The 19189-nt window shown below is 44.1% G+C and overlaps 1 protein-coding gene across 6 annotated transcripts in view; it reads right to left on the bottom strand.

The window, feature by feature from the left end:
- Positions 1 to 19189, bottom strand: part of CROCC (ciliary rootlet coiled-coil, rootletin) — a 644212-nt gene that overhangs the window by 405936 nt on the left and 219087 nt on the right. The window lies entirely within an intron of this gene.

Below are 19189 nucleotides of genomic sequence, written 5' to 3'. Positions count from 1 at the left end.
AAAGTCAGGATACATAAAATACTAAAAGACCATCCCCACTAAATTGAATAGCGTTTAAAAAGTTCAAAAGCGAAAAGATTCCATTATTTGAGTGACCACACAAAAGACCACAAAACCTCGCTACCTATAAAATCAGGATCATAAATATAATGTCTAAAACATAACAGTCGTATAAAATGCAGCATTGGACATATTACCACAAGGTGCGTTAGTGTTTCCACACTATTCACTTTATTGCAAAACTTCCACTTTAAGAGCTACTTTGGTAACATTTTACTTCTACCTACGACTTCCCTTGTTAAGAGGAAATTTAAACAAAACCTTAAAAACACATCTCGTCCTTCCCTATTAGGGCCTAGACTTCGATATCTTGGAAGAATACCACCAACCTTGTTCTGTCCATATGCAAGGTGTTCCACGGAGGAGTAATTGTGTAGATTCTCTATTGCATCACTCCAATCTACCTCATACCAGGCTTTTTTGAACTAATGCAATGCCAAATGCTCTGGGCAAATGCATTTTGCAGGGTTCCCTTAGCTGGCTTTTGCCTACTCTCGTCAAGCCCCGGAGTATACAGCAGACGTGGTTGGACAAGGCTCGCTGGTCATTTACCGGTATCAGGTCATATTATACCCACCAATAATATCGCCATATATATGGTCCTGTGATAAGGCCATAGACGATATTAGTGGGGCTAATTTATAGGGTTAGTGGGACCAGGGCTTGTAGTGGTGTACCCCGCTACATAAAAAAAAATATGGGGGTTGCGGGGGTGTCCCCCATCAGGTTCCATGGCTTAATATATGACATTCTTGTAAGGTGATATTTTTGCGGGGATATTAACACATGGAACCCATTTACCATATGCTATTCATGTTCGCCCCTGTAACAACAGTGTGAGCTCTAAGAAGTTCAGCAGGTTTTTTTCTTCTCGCAATGATAGTCTCTCCCAGAATTGTTTGTTCCAGAAGGAACCATTACTTCCGATCAATCAATCAGCAGCCCCAAGGTTACTGCCAACTATGGACACTGCCAGAATGTTCTTGGTCACGCAGTGTCATGTTTCCCAACCCACACTTTCAGAGCCACCAGAACACCTGGAGGCCATGCAAATGGCAGCGGTGTGCAGTTATAAATCCAAATAAGAGAAGATGGCAACAGCTGGCAAATGGTGTTAGTACGAGGGCATGTCATGGCAGTGCCCGACAAATGCCTATACAAGAGCCAAACCTTTTGACTTTGTCAGTGCTTGATATAAACTCGGTGCAAAGAACAGGTGCAACTTATAAATCATGTAGCTGCAGGCACACTCGATTAAGACATTTTTATTACACCAGGAGATAATGTACTTCTTTCGGAAGACTGCCTAGAAATAACAACGATGTCCCATTAAAAGTACACAGCTCAGGGAAATGCCAGGGGTCTGTGTTTTGGGCTGGCAGGCGCAATTCTCACTCCCCTACGGTGGGAATGGCCATGTGTGGTTACAAATCCAATCAACACGCATAAATTGTGTGTTCCCGTAAAATCTCATCTCTTTCCTAGCTTTACTTCCCATGGCAATACTTTCGGTTTATAGGCAGCGCTTACAAAATGAACAAGAATGAGTCTTCTCTTGGTGCCCAACAAGATTATTTGAAATAAACAGTTGTCTGATCAGAAAGCAACTGTATAATTTGTCGGATAATACAGCTACACATAGTCTACACAGTCATCACGGTAAACTGACAGAACAAGTCAACTTTGTTTACTCAAAGAAGAAGTCACACCGTGTTGAACTCCAATTCCATTGTCACCAATCGAAGATGAAAACTAGTCGTTCACCCATGTAGATAACAATAATAGCCACTAGGGGGAGACGTGCATCATTTTAGGCTTACATCCCTTTGGCGCCACCACGAACCAACAAGAACAAAAACGGGCACACTTGACAATATTACTCCAATAATTCTGGCGAGGACGCATCAAACCCTCTGGTTTCCCACCTGACCCTCTCCCCCCCTCCCTCCACCTTTGGTTACTAGAACTACGTGCCAAGAACCACAATGACAGACGTTGTGGTACAGCTTCACTATACTTACACAACACAGATAAACACGCAGTACAGTTGGAAACTGCGAGTTCCGAAACCTCGATCTGTCCGAGCGCGAATTCACAAAAACAATTCTGATCCACTCATATATTACACCTCAAGCTTAAAAAAGGAGATGAAATGGCTCCATCGCCTGGCGTCCAAGCCCGACAACTCTTCTCGAGCAGACGCCACAACAGCCAGGTAAGAGAACCTACAGTTGTTTTTTTTAAAAATTCACATTTGTATTGAATACAATCAATAAAAGCAAACATAACAAACGGACTAATACCCCCGCCCCCTCCCACTTGCAACACTATACAGGTCACTGAAGGGCATTCAAAACAGCAATTTCTTACATCAAACCCAGAAATATTCCCCACAATTTCTTCACACCGGTTACTCATCTTCAGTTTACAGAAAATAACTTTTTCAAATCAAGGACATTTTACAGTTGTGTACTTGGTCTTTCTGCTTAGCAAACACCCAACCGATACCAGTTAATCCATGGCCCTATTATATCAATGGCATGCTGCCACAGGTATCAAGCCATTGGATAGCTACATCATTGCACTGGGATACTGGTTTTAACTATAGCACAGCCACACCAGTTGCACCGTGACACACGTTTAACCCATAGCATAGCTAAATCAGTCATTATTGCATTACCAGCCCAATGCATAGTATAGCTACATCGATCCTTGTGTTTACCTGTCTGGTGCACACTATAGTTACACCCATCAGCTCTGGGTTACCTATCGAATGCATGGTATAGCTGCGTCAATCACTATTGTGTTACATGTTCAATTCATAGCATAGTCACATCAATCATTATTGCGTTATCCGTTTAATGCATAGCATAGCTACACCATTGGCACGGACACCTGTTCAATGCATAACACAATTGCATCTATTTTGTGGTACCCCTTGATCCCGTAGCATAACTACATTAATTCCACAGTCATACCTGTTGAAACCGTAGCATAGCTACTTCAATATGCTCTAGTATACCTATTTAATCCAAAGCATAGATACATCATTGTTTTTGTGTGTACCTATTGAATGCATAGCATAGCTACATCATTGTTTTGTGTGTACCTATTGTGTTTTTGTGTGTACCTATTGAATGCATAGCATAGCTACATCATTGTTATGTGTGTACCTATTGTGTTTTTGTGTGTACCTATTACATGAATAGCATAGCTACATCATTGTTTTGTGTGTACCTATTGTGTTTTTGTGTGTACCTATTGAATGCATAGCCTAGCTACATCATTGTTTTGTGTGTACCTATTGTGTTTTTGTGTGTACCTATTGAATGCATAGCCTAGCTACATCATTGTTTTGTGTGTACCTATTGTGTTTTTGTGTGTACCTATTGAATGCATAGCCTAGCTACATCATTGTTTTGTGTGTACCTATTGTGTTTTTGTGTGTACCTATTGAATGCATAGCCTAGCTACATCATTGTTTTTGTGTACCCTGTTGTGTCCACATTTATTCCGGATCTAGTGCAGTGGAACAGCAGTTCCCGGTTGAATGCATAGCATAGCTACAGCATTGCATTACAATGCATTTTTGAACCCCAGGCACAGCTGCACGAGTTGCACTGCGACACAAGCTGAATCCACAGCATAGGGCTACACCATTCATTTGTACTTCCTCTTGAACCAATAGCATAACTGCATCAAGTGCACACTGATGCATGTCACATCTTATAGCACAGGTACATCAATTGGCGCTCTGCCGGTGAAGAGCATAGCAGAGGTTTATCTGTTGAATGCATAGCATCGCTACATCAATTGTTTGCATTACCCTTGCAATAGATATCGCACAGGAAACGTGGTCCCGTAAATGAACCAATTGGCTTTATTATTCCATTCCTTTTCTGTTTGATCTGTTGACTTTGAAGCAGATTCTATCAAATGTAAAACTCATTCTTTCAATTTTGTGTAGGGCCCGTGGGCCTAATGAATAAGTGAATAATGTATTTGTTTCGTGTTTATATGTGCGCCTTCCATCGGATTTATTTTGACAAAGTCCACGGCAGCCCGCACTATATGAAAGTGTGGCCCTGTAGAATTGGTTTTCCAATTGGGTCATTTAGGAGACCACTATTCCTGTGCGACACCTGTGTAACTCATTTGTCCCCTTTATGCCTTTGAGTTTCGCCCTTCGTGTTATATCTACCCTTTGAATAGATGGCAGAGACGCATCAATTCACACTGTGATAGCCGCTGAACTCACGTTGAATCCGTAGGACAGCAGCATCAATCATTCATGCGTTACCTGTTGAACCCGTAGCATAGCTACATCAATCATTCATGCGTTACCTGTTGAACCCGTAGCATAGCTACATCAATCATTCATACGTTACCTGTTGAACCCGTAGCATTGCTACATCAATCATTCATGCGTTACGTGTTGAACCCGCAGCATAGCTACATCAATCATTCATGCGATACCTGTTGAACCCACAGCATAGCTACATCAATCATTCATGTGTTACCTGTTGAACCCGTAGCATAGCTACATCAATCATTCATGCGTTACCTGTTGAACCCGTGGCATAGCTACATCAATCATTCATGCGTTACCTGTTGAACCCGTGGCATAGCTACATCAATCATTCATGCGTTACCTGTTGAACCCGTAGCATAGCTACATCAATCATTCATGCGTTACGTGTTGAACCCGCAGCATAGCTACATCAATCATTCATGCGTTACCTGTTGAACCCGCAGCATAGCTACATCAATCATTCATGCGTTACCTGTTGAACCCGTAGCATAGCTACATCAATCATTCATACGTTACCTGTTGAACCCGTAGCATTGCTACATCAATCATTCATGCGTTACGTGTTGAACCCGCAGCATAGCTACATCAATCATTCATGCGATACCTGTTGAACCCGCAGCATAGCTACATCAATCATTCATGTGTTACCTGTTGAACCCGTAGCATAGCTACATCAATCATTCATGTGTTACCTGTTGAACCCGTGGCATAGCTACATCAATCATTCATGCGTTACCTGTTGAACCCGTGGCATAGCTACATCAACTATTATTGTGTTACATGTTGAACTCATATCGGAGCTACACGAATTGCACAGTGATACCAGTTGAATTTCTTAGCATAGCAACACCAATCGAATTGCAATACCCGTTTCATTCATGACCTAGCTACATCAATTATTTTGTTTTCCCGATCGATCCATAACATATCTACATCATCTGCACTGTGATGCCATATGTGCTCCTAGCATTGTTTAAGTCCATGTGCACAGTGAGACCAGGTGAACCCATATATCTCTATACCAAATGTGTGTTCCCCCTAGAATCCATAGGGGAACCACACCAATTCCACTGTGACACTGGGTCAAGCCCTAGTATTGCCACATCATTGTTTTTGTGTTACCGGTCAAACCCAGAGGATTATTTTGATCCAGCACAAGTGGTGGAATTACACAACGCCACCAGACCGGTCAATAAGAGATTCTTGGGGACTTTACATTTCACACCTCAGAAGACCCTTACCAACAATGCTCTGCAGATCTTAGAAGTCACCTGCAGATTTTGAAATGTTTGGACAGTTCCAGCAGATTGCCTCATTTCAACTATGGAATTTCCGACTCAGTAGAAGTTTTGAAAAATATTGTTGCAGAGTTTCACAAAGTTTTCCGTAGATTGGGGCGGCCTCTACCCATGAGGAACCCACTGATCCATAGGCAGCAATTATTATTAAAGGAAATAAAGGACAGAACTGCAACACAACAATCTAACAGTCACCCAATATACTAATCTACTAACAAGGAATAAAACCCCACTGCAAGAAATCTCACTCAACACACCTTTAGTCAAAAGTCAACCTATAATGGACACAACCAACACACATGGGACCCCATTATGATTTTTCCGATCCGGAAACAAGGGTGCCGGTAAGGACACTGGCACCCTTGTTTCCGGACCGGCAAATTACACGTTTGCCTGCTGGGGCCGCAGAGCCCGACAGGTCTGAACCTGCCGGGTGCAGCGACCACAGTAGGCAGACGGTTCACGGAAGCACCGGCACAGTTAGCAATGGTGCCGGCGCTTCTGTGAACCCATTCCGATGGAGTCCTATGGGACTCCACGGAAATGGGGAACAACATTTACCTTGTAATGTCCCAGTGGCACCGGCAAGTTAGGTGCCAGTAAAATGGCACAAGTCCGGCGGCAACCCGCTTGAAGCACCAGCAGGATTACCGTTGAACTCTTTATGAGGCCCATGGACTCCAGGATGAGGATCCTGACCCCAGAAAGAATCTATTCAGCATTTTCGACTCCGACAGCCTCAACCAAGAGAACCAGGAAGCAAATGAAAACAATAGTGATCGTACCACAGCCTCTCATCCCACCAACAATACCTGTCCTACTAAAGTGAGCTCTAGATGCCTGCGGTATCTGGACTTTGCATCGGTAAATGTTCCATCGAGGGCTTTTGCATCGATTTTTTTTTCCAATGAAAAAATGCATATGCTTGTGGGTTAAAGGGATCATTTTGTTTGGGGTGGGTTTGTAAGGGCTCAAAACGGAGGGTTGCCACACCACCCCCCAAAAAAGAAAAATAAATGCATTTAAGGCACATTTTTTTATTGTAAAAAAAGTCGATGCAAAACACCCTTGATGGAAAATTTTCAATGGAAAGACGATAAACCGATGCCTGCCAATTGCTGTATGATCATTCACCAAAAACTCATCCGATATAGTCAACCTTGCACTTGATCTACTTTTCATCATGGAAACCGGTCTCTCGGATGATCCATCAGTCGTAGTTCACGAAAGTGATTCAGCAAGATACAAGATCAAATGTGCTAATCGCCCAATCAAAAGAGGCAGAGAGATGGCACTAGTTAATAGGGACCCTATCGAAGACTCCACAACCTCTATCAACAACATCCTGGATTGTGAGTCATTCGCACTTATCTGCCTGGTCCCTCACACCTCTTCGCTAAGCATGTTCCTCATATACAGACCACTTTCCTACAGTCCGACCGTTGTAGAAAAAGTTGGAAATTGCAGCGTCAAACCTAACAGTGGATCAACAACATGTGACAATACTGGACAACTTCAGCATATGGATCAAGAAAGAAGACAACACCATCACAAAATTCCTTGCTGCCAACCTAACTGCACTACATCTTAAACAACTAATGAAGGGTGCTACCAACATAGCTGGCCACACACTTGATGGCATCTTCTGTAAAGAGAACATTGTCAGTCTGCTCCCCAGTTCACCTCCTCTGGTGGAGCCCCTTATCCATTCCATTGATTTAGTTTGGTGTGAGGGTTAGTATTGAGAATGCTAGAGGTGTTCCCTTAGATCCCAGAATAGGTAGGGAATTCCCTGGTAGTGCAGGTTTAGTTAGGGTTTACTGTTTATTTTTGTTTCAAATAAAATGTTGAATCTTGAGAATACTAAACAAAATATTGAGTTTTGCATTGCTGACAGCGTTCACCCCGAGTTGCCCAAGCTATCTCACAAAGAAACTCTACATCTTTGGAAATCTACAATCCAGCAGAAGTAAAGACATGTGCAGACTTGAACTACGCCGGTGCTAAGGAAAGAAGCAGAAACCAGGTGTTCTCTGTTTACACCCCAAGACTCTGGAAACTCCTTTCAGTCAACATCAGACTCATCCCCTCGCTTCTACAGTTCTGGAAGGAGCTCAAGACCCTCCTCTTCAAGGAAAGGCTCCCCCCTAACACCTAGGTCCACCCACCCTCTACTCCCTACCCTACCTGAGACTGGTGATCCTCTGCCCATCGTTTCCTGCCCTGGTTGCTTGTAGACCCCTTGCTGCCAAGTTTCCTGCCCTCCCCTATTGTTAGCTCCCCACTCACTGGTTTACCTGCTTCCCTCACCGTGTTCATCACCCTATGATTGTAAAGTGTTCTGTTGCTTCCCGAAGCTAGGTCTGTGCTCAATAAATACCCTAATATTAATAACAGTAATGCAGAGCAGGGAGTAGAAGTGTGGAGGAGCCAATAGTGGTCCTGAGGACGAAGATTTAACTTCAAAAGGTGGAGGCAAGGCCTAGGAGGAGTGAGAATGTCAAAGGAAGAGAAGATTGGTGGTAGGAGTGAGACAGAGTGGAGAAACAGTAAAAGCAGAGAGGCGAAAGTGAGCATGTTAGATGGGGCTGAATCAAACAGCATATTTGCAAGGCACTATCCATTTTCCCATTCAAACTGTTAGGTAAGATGTTCACATAACTGGTAAATCTTCCTGACCTGGATCAACCCCAGCACTTTTTGCCTTACTAGTGGGAACCCTTTTCCACACTCAGAAAATCTAACTCTTTTTATGGGTGTCATTTTTCAGACTCTCCATAGTGTCTTTTTAAAGTTATACTCTTTAACAACTTATTGGCAATAAGTGGCTGTTGTTGCTGGGTTGCCCTAGGGGCTCCCCTTTTAACTCTCTTTTGCTAACCTTGAGAGAACTACAGGTCTGAAAGGTAGAAAGGATCTTTGGATCCCTTTTGCAATTTGTTAAGTGAAACCAGCACGCCCCACCTTATGTGGAGTGCAGGGGAGATACAACGTATCCCCTTTCACACTAAAACTAACAATTCTGTTACAGGGACGAGCTTACCTTCAATGGCTGGTGGCATTGATACCTTGCTAATTTAGTGCACCTTTACCGCGGGCTGTGATCACAGCTGCAGTAAAGGCACCTAAGGGTGCTCATTTTACCATAATGGCCCGTCTTCTTTTTTTCACCACTTAGTGTTTCTTGTCGTTTCTTGTTCCTTCCACTGACGTCCATGGTGGGAAATTTCTTTGTGTGATTTTTATCTTCAGCAGGAGTCTCCTGGACTCTGCGCCCAGGCTCCAGTCTGTCTGTGAGGACAGGAAGCGAAGGGAGGGAGGAGTGCAAAACTCCACAGCCCTTGACTTACGCCTTGCCTAATGGGGACAAATCCCAGTGTGGGGCTGGCTGTCCTGATTGGACAACCAGACCGCCCCTTCTGGTAAAATGCAGGGAGAGAATGAAGAGGCTGTGTTGTAATTCCTGATAAATGCGGCGAACCTGGAAGCTGAAAAGTAGTCGATCACTGGAACTTAAACCGAAGAGGATGATGAAGGGAAAGTGTCGGTGACGATTTCCAGCAACCGGAAAGCCTGCTGTGTAACCTGAGCCTGCTGCAGCCCTTCCTTCCAATCGACCTGGCGACTGCCAAAATTGCAACCAACTAGACTCAAGAATACCTGCATTTTGAGTCATCCCACGCGTTGCTGAGACCTTGCGTTGCTGCAATATCATAAAACCATGGGACCTCGAGCCACTGTGCGATGCATGGTCTTCCAAATTCTGAATCTCATTGAAACTTCATGGGCATCCTGGCGGATCTCCAGAGATAAGAATCAAGTCTGAAAAGTCCCCTCAACAGACTGCGGGACCTTTGAAACGACGAGAATTCAACCGCGATTTTCTGTTGTTTTCTGTGATCCTTTAAAGGGCGCCAAATCCGCAGAACTGCATTCAGCCGCGAGGGAAACTTTGCCTAGAGCCTTCTACATCGATCCCTGCTAGAAAGTTCCTTCTGAAGTCTTGTTTTCAGTCAACACGACAAGGAATCCACTGACCGGGTATTTGGCTGCAGATCCTGAATTCCTCCTGCTGCAAAATCTTCTTCAATGCTGAGGTACTGTGTTGGCTTGGGTATGTACTCCTGAAGCCTGTTAGGATTTATGTGTAGCTGTGGGTTGTTTTCTGTGTTGGGACGCCTCTCATTCAGTGCACCTAGTCCCACTGCTAGAATCCTGCTAGGGTGCCTTCTGCAAAGCTCCTGGACCCTCTTCTAACCCTAGAAGTAAAGTGCTCACCTGTTTGCCCAGTTTTCCTAAGGAACTCTCACTTTTGCTACCAAAGAACCTATTCTGACATTGTCTGCTGGTCACTAGTCCTAGTGACCCCCTTTCTGCCACTGAGAGCACTCATGCTCCAAGAACCAGGGAAAGACATTTGAAGAGATTGGGACTTCTGCCTAGAAAAGATAATACGTGTTTAAAGGTTACTTACTTGTAAAGAGTTGGTTGGCAACTGTAACTCTAAGAGTGAACAGTTACAAACATTCTTAATTCTCTTGAATGTGTGATGCACTATTCTTAAAAGTATGATTAACATATTTACTTCCTTAGAAACTGCTTTGCCATTCGAATAGAAAGTAGATTTGAAGGTATTTTACTCTCCTGTGATTAGGTTGTGCCTCTTTCCAAAAGTAAAGTGTTGGTTTCACCAGATTATTCCTGCAGGATATTTGTATGAGTGTCTTCCAACTGTTTGTATCACCAGATTAGTCCTTTGAGAAAAATTGTATGAGTGTCGGCCAACTGGGTCTTGCTTCCCCTGACTTGCTGCTAGCATGTCCGAAATAAGTCTGCATTAGGTTGTTGCCTAACTAGAATAACTGAGTCATTCAGTAAAGTGTAACATTGGGTTTAACTCTCCCTCTGCTATCTACCCCAGAGTCTGTGGTTGTGAGAGTGAACAAGTATGTGGGTTTTACTTACCTTGAGTTAGCTGAGACCATCCAAAAATAAGTTACCATAGTTACTGCTTATCTCTTTATGTGTTTCACTTATCTCAAAAGCATCTGTAATTGAATATTACATCCTTAGGCTTTACTCACCTAGTATAACTGTGTGTTATCACAAAATGAGTTATAGGTTTTTACTGCACCCTGAATAAGTGTCCCACTATTCACAAAAAGTATACTGTCCAGTTGACTGCTTATGTGATTTGTTACTGAGAGTCATGGTGCAACTGGCAGGGTCTACTGCCCTTGCATTACTGAATGTAATTGTGAAAGGTAACCATTGATTTTTACTTCCCAAGAATAGGTGTGACCTATACTGAATGTGTATGAAAAGGTTTGGACTTGCCTAGAACTACTGTTAGGTGTTCCAAATAAGGTCTATACTTTAGTCTGTGTACTTTCAAGTATAGTGTTGTGTTTTTATAATTGTGATTTCATTTAATGTGTTAGTACTTATTTACCTCCTAGATTTATCCGGCCCTACTTATATTTAAATAAATCCTTTATTTTTACATACATAGTGTTTCTTTGGATCATTTGTATTACAATTTAATTTGTACTGATTGTACAGCCCTTTCTCCCCCAGATAAGCCTGGCTGCTCCATCTACGCTACCATGTACTCAGGTGGTACAGCCTTATCTTATAGTGGAGTCTTGTACTGCCTCAGTTGAATGGTTTTGAAGACGTTGGTAGCACTTCAGAAAAACTGTACTAACAAGAACACTATCCACTGTATAGTGCAGGAACAGTCAAGTCCCTGATGGGATGGAGTCTAGTGAGATAAAGTGTTAAGCCTTTAGGTCCTCACCACTAGCAGAAGATGCAACCAGACAGTAGTGGCCTACCTTCTGCATCTACTAACTTGGGGTCAGGGTGGAGGAGAGGAGAGAAGAGAGAGGAAAAGGGAAAAGAGAGCGAGAGAGAGCAGAAAAGAGAGGAAAAGAGAGCAAGAGAGAAAGAGAGAGAGAGAGAGAGAGAGAGAGAGAGAGAGAGAGAGAGAGGAAAAGAGAGAAAGAGAGAGAGGAAAAGAGAGAGAGCGAGCAAGAGGGAGGAAAAGAGAGAGAGAGAGAGAGAGGGAGGAAAAGAGAGAGAGAGAGAGAGAGAGACAAAGAGAGAGAGCGAGAGCGAGAGAGAGAGAGCACGAGAGCGAGAGAGACCGCATCTGAGACTAGGAATGAGTCTTGAGCCATCAGCAACACTGGATGATAAAGGAGCACCACTTTCAAACACAACCAAGGAGACATCATCTCTGGGATCCACATTGCTATTGTTAACCACAATCCGCCCGCCTTCTCGCTGCATGCCTTTCTCAATACCATTGACTCGTGCAAAGATCACTGTCCCCCTAAACTACTTAAAATCATCATGAAACATCCAGAAATTCTGACTGCATTTTTATCTTTCCTCAAAAACTAAATTGCCCACAGACCTATCCCTATACTTTGAAAATCAGCCTACATCAGGCTGCTCTTCAAAAAACAAACATCAGACCCACACGTCTCTGTAAACTATCTCCCAATCTGAAACACTCCTTTCTTCAGGAAAATCCTGGGGAAAGTCATATGCAGCCAGGATTTGATTGAATCAAATAACCATCTTCATGAGACACTGCATGGTTTTAGACCAATGAGAGGCACAGAATCCACCTTGTGTTCAATATGGGACATTCTAAAGAACAATGGTGTGGATGGCAGCCTTGACAGTACTCTCCTTCTTCTGGATACTTCAGCAGCTTTTGATACCGTTAGCCATGGGATGTGTGACAAATGGATGTGTGACAAATCCACGGATGTCGTTCCATTTTCACTAGGGGGCGACCCTCTTCATGAGAACGCAGTCCCTTTTTAAAAAAAAGTACTGGGATGAGGAAGAATAGAAGTTAAGTGAAGATCCCTTTCACACCACTGTGATGACAAAGATCCCAAATGACTCACAAGGGAGTGAAAGGATCAGTACTGTGATGAGGGAGAAATGAGGATTACCTGCAAGAACAACATTCGGCAGTATATTCTTTTCCCAAGTCCTATTGGCTAGAGTCAGTATAAAAGGGAAGACAAACTCATGAAGTGTGAATGACGCCCACCCTAGAGGACCAAAGAGCAGTGATGCTGTGCTGAAGCAGAAGTACAAGCCTCCTCAACACCTAGGCCATCACGTCGCCCCTTTCCTCCCCGCCACCCGGTACAGCTGTTCCCCTCCTCTGTCGCCCTCTATATCCTACCTCCCGCTGTATATCTGTTCTGTTGTTATCATTGAAAAGGGCTGTTATGCATCTGTAATGCCTTAAACCTCTGCAAAGCACTGTTATGTGTCTGTATTGGTGCATACCTCTCCATTGCTTTTCAAAGCTAGGTCCGTGCTCAATAAATACCATAATAATAATATTAATAATACAAGCAGAAGAAGCTGTGGACCAGAGAATGTCAGAAGAAAGGGGAACCTTTGTACGCCAATAAAGTGTTAAGGACTGGGGGATGAGGGGACGGCAAGAGAATCCCTTTTCAAAGGTCCTGACAAAGAGCCTAACCCTCCCTAGGGGAACCAGGGGAACCACATGCTGCGGAGCTGCTGCAGCACACTGTAGAAGGGAGGGGGGGGGACAGCAGAAGCCCAAAACCGAAGCAGAAAGACCCTGAGATTGATTAAAGACTACCAGAAGAGAACCTAAAAAGGTACATGGGTCGCCGGGACAGTTGGTAGGGGCAGAAGGGAGCAGCGGAATACTAAGACCCAGCCAACTCAGGGAAGCAAAGTAACCTTTCTGAGCTCCCCAAAGAAACCAAGGAAGACAGGTCTGGGACCCACACCCAATGAAGATTACCATCATCAGTCAACTTCATAGTCGCAGTACTTGGCAGGATAGTGAACCAGGTCTCCCACACTACCAGAAAAGAACCGTACAGGTTTAGGACCTGTACCCCAGAGACTTGAAAGCAAGGTGACAAGACAAGAGAAGACGAGATAAGGGGAAGGAAAGTGTCCTCCCTGGTGTTGTGAAGAAGAGGCCAGGGGAAGGGAAGCATCCTCCCTGGTGTTGTCAGAACTGCATGAAGGCAGGAAGGCACTCTTAACACGGTAAGAAGCCTAATGAAAGCCAGGGGAAGGGAGACATCTTCCCTGGTGTTCGTAACCAGAGTGAGAAACATGAGTGAGACCAAGAGAAGGGAACCATCCTCTTGGTGTCAACATTTTGAGTTGAAACTTTGCGCTCTTTTGAACCCGAGAAATTTGCTACTTTGGAACTTTGTTTTTGTACACATTGGAACTTTGTTTCGGTACGTTTGGAACTTTGTTTCCCCAACATTGAAACTCTAATTCATTCTTCTAGTTTAGTTGCTAATTTAAGACGCAGAAATAGGTTTTCGACACAAGATGGTGGACTCTATACTTTTTACGGACATCCTGACAGAGTTCTTAGTATTTGGTTTGAGGCAGGGAAACCCCTCTTAGTAATAGGACTAGGTAGGTGTTTCCCATTTCCTTTTGAAGAAAAGGTTTATGCCAACAAACGTGCCACTCCTGCGTCGGTCTCTTATGTCTGCACCCTTACATATGCTTCTAAAGAGATTGGGAAACATTGGAATAAAAGGATTAGTCCTACTCTGGATTTCCACCTACCTCACATAACACTACCAGAACCACTATTATGGGCACTTTCAGGGCCCATTCACACAGTCGGTACTGCATAGTTCCCCAAGACTGTAAACAGTCGCCTCTCCAGTACAACATTAACCTGACGCCCCTACTGGAACTCATCAGCCTAGCTGCCTGAAGGGCTACAACTATGCAGATGGCACCCAAATCATAAACAAACTGGTAAATAACACAACTCGCAAGACCTAAAAACGCATGCATGACAACAAACAGACTAAAACTAAACTCTTGCACAACAGAGTGCAAAATCGATCAAGCACCTCTGCTGTTCCCCGACCTGATAAACCTTGGACCATCAAAAATGCCCAGTACTGGCATCCAAGATAAGGAGACCTGAAAAACAACAATGGGTAGTAACCTCATGCTAGAACCACAAGTAGAAGCTATTTTTAGAAGCTGCTTTAAGCTGCTTTTTCCAAAATTAGACCATTTTAAGTGCAGGTAGGTTGTACAGCCAGCTATTTTAGGGATGTGACCAAAATGTGCACTAGAGTGGATGCAGAGAAAGTAGGGCACAAAGACAAGCTAAATGCAAGGGAAAATTGTTATCGAAAAGGTAGACAAGAGGTAGGTTAAGAAGATAACTCAGAGACAGGCTTTCAATTTGGCTTTGAACAAATTGGTGTGGACTGCTTCTCAAATGTGCGGGGCAAGAGAATTTCGTGCAAGTGGAGCAAGAAGTTAGAAAAACAGAAGCAAGAGGAAGAACAGGGAGGGCAAGGTGCCACAAGGGTAGGGAGGAGGCAGAGCCGCAATTAAGAGAAGGCTTGTAGCATTGTATAGAGGAGGATAGTGGGGTGCCTTAACGTAGATAGATTTGAGAACCAGGAGGAGAAATTTAAATCTGGTCCTGTTTTGCATAGTCAGCCAATCAGCCTGGTGACGGGACAAGGAAGTAGGTAAAAAGTAAGGGAGTTAAAAGATAGTCCTTGTAGCGAAGTTAATGATCTTGTAGAGAGAACAGAAAGCATAGTTGGGGAGACCAAAGAGGATGCTCTTACAGTTGTCTACTTTAGAGAAGACAAGAGTAGTTAAGAGATGCTTGGCGGTGATGAAAAGATGGAGGTGCATGATTTTCCTAATATGTAGCTGGTTGAGGCAAGCCGCCATTGCAGTTTTGGAGATGAAAAGGTTCCAACATATCACTTCGCACTTCACATGATACACTGGCATCAAAAAAAGAAAACACTTCAAAACCCTGTGCATTTCCCACCACAATTACCACAGAAAGGGTCCAGCTTGCTTCACAAGGTTTTTTGGCATTACACACGCTCTAGGACACCTGGGTCGAGTAGCGCTGCTCTAATCCTTGTTCCTTCTCCATACTGGCCACCAAACTTTGAAACTCCCTACCAAACATGTTCATATAGAAGCAAACCACTAGATCAAATCATCACTCTTCAACTAAGCAAATTGGATACACAACAATCCTAGAACAACCCAACAGGAATAGCCGGATTTCAAATATCTCTTCTCATGAAGCGTATAAGTGCCTAGACGACCAAACAACCTCATATACCTACCAAAGAGAGAGGTTAGCTACACCATTAAGCTATCAAGCAGAGACACTGGCTGCATCACTAGCCAAAAACAACCTCCCTCTCAACCAGGTTCCATCGCTCAAGTCTCCCCGGCACCTCTCTTTCACACTCTACATCTAAACACTAGCTTTGTAAATAAAGCACGCTTGCCACAAGCACACCCAACAAAATCCTGGGCACTTACTTCATTTTTTCTCACCCTTTCCTCCCTTACTAATGTCTCAATGCAAAATATTTCAAAGTTTGTGCACCACATGCACATTCCAGCAGACAACCTGCATACTCCAGCACACTTTACGCTTACTATCATCAACACCCCACTCCATGCCACTCCAATAAATCCATGGCTATCCCAAAACCTCTGGCAGCACCCTTACGGCCAACACTGGCCAGGGTACCTCACACACCCGAACACAGCACAACCCAGACCAGGACACAGATAACGGGTGCTTCTGACCTGCACTTAACAACACCAAAGTCTTCCCACTTCTGCCTTCCCCGCTATCCCACGGACACCTCCCACCCACACTCTTTTTCCATTACAGAGCCACATCAGTGAAGCCAACATTACTGGCAGAAGGGTGCTAACTGGACCACTTCACCTTACTTTACCTCAAGAAATATATATATCAGAGATATGGCAGCTCATGATGCAGAAGGGGCCAAGGAGAAACGAAAGAAAGACGCAAAGGCGACTCAGACCCCGGCAAGGAGGTAGTGGAATTTAGAATTCCTATCTCACATTGCAAATTCTCATCCATGTTGCACTTACATGTTGTGGGAGTCAGTTTAAAACAGAAGCAAATTTGCATGCTTTTTTTTCTTCGAGAGCTGAAATTAAAGACTTCTTTAATGAAAACGGCAGACTCATGATAGAAACATTGTGGGCTGAATTACATGATAACTGATAAGTCAAATCCAAGAATATAACAGCACCAAAAGTAGCCATTCCACCATGACTCATTGCATTCCAGAGATGCCCATCCAGTTCTGCATTTTACTTTGCATTCTAGGCTTGCAGTGGATTTCCTGCATTGTCTAGCCAACAATATAATGGCATTATGGCCCACCTTGACTAGGCTGAAACGCGTGCTATCATCCCCCAACTCGTTATGTGTCTTGGTCTCGGGCCCTTCGTTTGTTAGCAGGCCAATAACATGCATTCCAGCCTGCCAACATGTTCTGCAATGCCAACTTATAAAACTGAAATGTTGGTAAGTCACTATAAACAATTGGTCAGCAGAGGGCATTAACTACTGTTACGAAGCTTGACGCTTCTTTCTCAACCTTCCAGCTCAATGATCTGTGTCTCCCTTAGCAAACATTTGCACCCGGGGAAGGGCCATTAGCCAATCAGATGGTGGGAACAGCGTGCGAGAATATACTTTGTGCGCCCGCTGTTCCAGCCACCCGAGGCCCTTCACCAGGAGGCGCCATTTCATTTTATTTTCTTCTGTGGGGAGGCAACATGGAGCCTATCCTGTTGCCTCCCCATGCCCCGGACCATCCAAAACCAACAAACCCCCTTCCCGACTCCCCCCGCCTCCCAACTTACCTGCAGGACCAGAGCTTTGAGCACTGGTCCCCTGCTCTCCTTTCGATCCCGGTCGCTGCCACAGAAATGGAAGTGGGACTTTTTTTCTTCCCTCTGGAGATTGGCTGCACAAGCCATACACACCTTCTGGAATGGCTTTCACCTCCACAGTGGGGGTGCAGACATGGCCGGTAACAGCCCACACTTTCTGAGCACCATAACTGACAGTTTTCTTTTGTTGTTAACCTGTTCTAACCTGTTTTTGTGATTTTCCATGTTATAATGGCATTAGAGTCCAGGGGAGGAGGGGCATAGCTTGTGCTATGATCCCTTACTATTAGTGTGCACCCTCAGCTTCGCCTCAGCTCCATGACTCGTCGAGTGTGGGCCAATAGCACCTAATACAGCCCTCTCCTCGGTTTCAATGCCTCCTTGTAAATCCAAGAATAGTCCCAGAATGCTAATGCAAAACCAGGACTGGACAAGCATATTCCAAATGTAATGACGCGTGCTATGTGTTAGGAAAGATTTCTCCATATGGCACCTTTCCTTCCATTTTTATGGACCCCCAAACGTTTTGCTTTTATTTTTGATTCTGACTTGTTTTTTTTACAGTGCAGTGAAGCCTTAAGCTTCACTACACTGTCTTGTGCTCAACTGTTATGGGGAAACTGACATGTCCTTCAGGCTGTCAGTAATGGGAAACATTGTTTCCCTTAGTCTTGTTACTTTGTTACCACTTTTAGTAACTTATCACTGGTGGTCACTTTTTTGTTATTGTACAATGCATCTAACAATGCAGTACAGTGGGGTACACTTTTTGTTTTGCCCTAGACTACCACTCATAGGATTTGTGGTTACTCTAGGTGTGCTAAATGGACAAGCTGGTGGCAGCAGTGACTTTTGACAATTTTTTTGTGCTTTTCATTTTAGCCTTACAGTGTTTACTGTGTTTGACTACTAACTGCGGCTAGCGTCCAAACACGGCCACATGGTTTTTCGCTTGTCCTTTGGCCATTGTGTACTTATCCTTTAGTGAGGCCAGAAAAATCCTTATAAGGAATTCCAGTGCACGGGAAAGCAGAAGTTTTTGGCAGGCTACTGGCAGGCAGTGTGTGATTGGTGGCAGGATGGGGGCTGGGACTGTCTGGTCCCAATCCACAAACTGGCTTCAGTGTGTCTGAGTGGTATACATAAATGTTCCCGCCAGCGGTCGCGATTAGACCACTGCTGGGGTGTGTCTGGGCTAGTATTGTAGAGAATTGTAGAAGCGAGACAATGCGTAGCAGGATAGTGAACCGTGTCTAACTAAGAGACACTATACGCCTGAGAAAAGGGTCTGGGACCCACATAATGAGAAGAGAAGACCAAGGGAAGAAAGGTATATCCTTTGGAAAAAGTCAAGAGAGGTCCAGAGGAGGAAAGATACATTTTCTGGTAAAAATCCAGAGATCAATGACATTATTGAAAGAGAGCCTAAGAAAGACTTTTGAAAGGGAGGCATTAATTTTCCCCACCGTTGTGGAACTGTAAAGTCTCGCCTGAAAAGGCCTACGAAGGGACAGTCCCCCTACACCCTCCCCCCAACTGTGTGGAACTAAACAGAAAAGCCTAGAATGGGCCAGGGGAAGGAAGATATTCCCCCATAATTCACAAACTGCCTACAACCATCCAGAGGGAGAGAACCATCCTTCTGGAATCGGGGTGTAACCTATTCTATAGTTTTCTTTTCAAGAGTAAGGGACGGGTTTGAGAGCAGAACAGACGTTCTGACATCATCCCTAGTTTTGTTTGAGGC

This window comes from Ambystoma mexicanum, chromosome 8 (assembly GCF_040938575.1).
Source record: "Ambystoma mexicanum isolate Mex_15411 chromosome 8, UKY_AmexF1_1, whole genome shotgun sequence".
Classification (NCBI taxonomy): Eukaryota; Metazoa; Chordata; class Amphibia; order Caudata; family Ambystomatidae; genus Ambystoma; species Ambystoma mexicanum.
This window is presented reverse-complemented; position numbering and strand designations above follow the sequence as displayed.